The 3,046-nt window shown below is 50.9% G+C and overlaps 1 pseudogene; it reads right to left on the bottom strand.

Moving 5' to 3' along the window:
* Positions 1-161: 161 nt before the first annotated feature.
* On the bottom strand, positions 162-1,691 carry LOC119468640 (annotated as a pseudogene).
* Positions 1,692-3,046: the final 1,355 nt, after the last annotated feature.

The following is a 3,046-nucleotide window of genomic DNA, read 5'->3' as shown; positions in this document are numbered from 1 at the left end:
TTTTTTTTTTTTTCCAGAGCTAGCTGAGGTTTTATTTTGGACACACACACAAAAATCAGTTGAATTGTTTGGTAGATGGAGCCATGGGCAAGAGGGGTCCCCAGGCAGTAAACTCCCCCATGGGTAAGCTGAGGGCTAGGGCTGAGCCTCGGGTGGGTCTCCTGTTCCCTGTGCTACCGTGCACAGCAGCCTCCCTCCTGGGCTCTGGGGCAGCCACAGGAAGGGCAGGCTGGAAGGGGCTGCCACAGCTGTTCACTTGGGCAGGATGTCAGAGGACTTGGACACCAGCTTCCCATTGCGGGTCTCGATCTTCTTTACAACCATGGCCTGGTGGAGCTGGTGTGGCTGAAGGAGCTGGAGCCCATGCCAAAGCCAAAGCTGGAGCCCAAGCCGTAGCTGAGGCTGGGGCTTGTGAGGCCCCCATAGGCCGAGCTCAGACCACCTGTATAGCTGCTGGTGTTCTCTGTGTGGATACTCATGTTCTACATCTCAGACTCCAGCCAGCTCTCCTCACCCTCCAGCAGCTTCGTGTAGGTGGCAATCTCGATGTTCAGGGCCAGCTTGACGTTCATCAGCTCCTGGTACTCACACAACTGCTGCTCCATGTCCTGCTTGGCCTGCTGCAGGGCAGCCTCCAGCTCGACAGCTTGGCGTTGGCATACTTAAGGGCCAGCTCCCTACGCTGCTAGGCATCTGTGATGGAGGCCTCCAGGGAAGCCCTCTGGCCTTTGAGGCTCTCAACGTAATCCTGGAGCCAGATGATGTTCTGGTTCATCTCAGAGATCTCAGTCTTTGCTGCAGGTCATTCCGTGCTTCCCAGCAAGCATCTGTAGCTCCTCATATTTGATCTGGTACATGCTCTCAGCCTCAGCCCAGCTGTGGTTGGCAAGCTCCTCATACTTCGCCTTGACCTCAGTGATGATGCTGTCCATGTCCAGGAAGTGGCTGTTGTCCATGGACAGCACCACAGACGTGTCCGAGATATAAGACTGCAGCTTCAGGGTCTCCTCTTCATACAGCTGCCAGAGGAAGTTGATCTCATCAGTCAGCCCTTCCAGGAGAGGCTCCAGCTCTATTTTGTTCATGTAAGCTTCATCCACATCCTTCTTGATGAGGACAAATTCATTCTCCATCTCTGTACACTTGTTGATCTCATCCTCATACTTGTTCCTGAAGTCCTCCACCAGCCCTTGCATGTTGCCAAGCTCTGCCTCCAGCTTCAGCTTCTCCTGGCCCAGTATTTCCAGCTGCCGACTAAGGTTGTTGATGTCAAACATGTTGTCCATGTTGCTCCGAGCTGTCTTCTGCTGCTGCAGGAGGCTCCACTTGGTCTCCAGCATCTTGTTCTGCCGCTCCAGGATCCATATCTTGTCCACAAAGGAGGCAAACTTGTTGTTGAGGGTCTTGATCTGCTCCTTCTCCTGGGTGCACACGGCCTGGATGTTGTGGTCCACCTCCAGGTTAAGGGGGCTCAGCAGGCTCTGGTTGATCATGACAGCGGTGATGCCTCCCATGCCTCTGGCCCCACCATAACCTCTGTCCAGGCCACCCCGGAAGCTACTGCAGACCACTCTAGAGAAGTTCGAGGAGCTGATGTGGGCACTGGGCCCACTCGTGTAGGAGTGGCTGCTGAAGGCCCAGGGGCCAGAGGTGGACACCTTGTAGGACTTCTGGGTCGCCCTGATGGACATGGTGGAGGTATGTGTGGAGGCAGGCGGGCTGGAGCAGATGGAGATTCCAGAAGGAGCGGAGAAGCTGCTTCTTGGTCAATATTCTCTTCTTAAAAGGACACCAGTCAGATTGGATTAGGGCTCACCCTAACAGCCTCATTTTAACTTAATCACTTCTTTAAAGGCTCAGTCTCCAAATACAGTCACATTCTGAGGTACTGGGGGTCCGAGCTTCAACATGCGAATTTTCAGGGGACACAATCAGCCATAGAACTAGCTGTGTGAACTTGGCCTCTCTGCACCTTGGTTTCTCCCCAGGGTATGTAGAGATAATTAGAGGTGATATTGTAAATATTTAACACCTGGAAGGGACTCTGACAACCTACTAACTTTGGTGGCCCTAGTGTTAGAGCAGTGTCCTGGAGGCCCCTGCTATGCCAGTCATTAACCATTTAGTTGTTGAATTATATGGGGAGGTCTGAGGGGGAGGAGTTCTCATGAAGGAATCAAGGTGGTGGTAGTGTGAGTGAAGAGTGATACAAATCAGTATAGAAGTTTTAAAATATTTTAGCAACCTATACAGCTCTGTCCATTCATACTACCCAAATATCAATCCCAGTGGAGGTAAAGCCTACCTTATTAGTGTAGTTATATGCACACGTGTTGACCTCTTCCCCAAACACTCACCTTGATTTCTCTAAAGAAATCCTGGCTGGGCGCGGTGGCTCACGCCTGTAATCCCAGCACTTTGGGAGGCCGAGGCGGGTGGATCACGAGGTCAGGAGTTCAAGACCAGCCTGACTAACATAGTGAAACCCCATCTATATTTCTAAAAAAAAAAGGAAGAAGAAGAAGAAGAAATCCTCTCAGGCCCAATTCTAGGGTCCCAAAAACTCAGCTTTGGTTTTTCATTTAGTTGTGCTGTGGCCTGAGAGACTGTTAAATTTCAGTTATTTTCCATCTGCTGAGGAGTGTTTCACTCCCTATTATGTGATTAGATTTTTTTTTGAGATGGAGTTTTGCTCTTGTTGCCCAGGCTAGAGTGCAATGGCACAATCTTGGCTCATTGCAACCCCTGCCTCCCTGGTTTAAGTGATTCTCCTGCCTCAGCCTCCTGAGTAGCTGAGACTAAAGGTGTGCACCACCATGCCCGGCTAATTTTTGTATTTTTAGTAGAGATGGGGTTTCATCATGTTGGCCAGGCTGGTCTCGAACTTCTGACCTCAGGTGATCTGCCCACCTTGGCCTCCCAAAATGCTGGGATTACAGGCGTTAGCCACTACACCCAGCCTTATGTGATTGATTTTAGAGCATGTGCTGTGTGGTGATGAGAAGAATGTTTATTTTGCTGCTTTGGGTGGAGAGTTCTGTAATAT

This window comes from Cebus imitator, unplaced genomic scaffold (genome assembly GCF_001604975.1).
Source record: "Cebus imitator isolate Cc_AM_T3 unplaced genomic scaffold, Cebus_imitator-1.0 Scaffold463, whole genome shotgun sequence".
Classification (NCBI taxonomy): Eukaryota; Metazoa; Chordata; class Mammalia; order Primates; family Cebidae; genus Cebus; species Cebus imitator.
The sequence above is the reverse complement of the archived record's forward strand: the minus strand, read 5'-3'. Positions and strand labels throughout refer to the sequence as shown.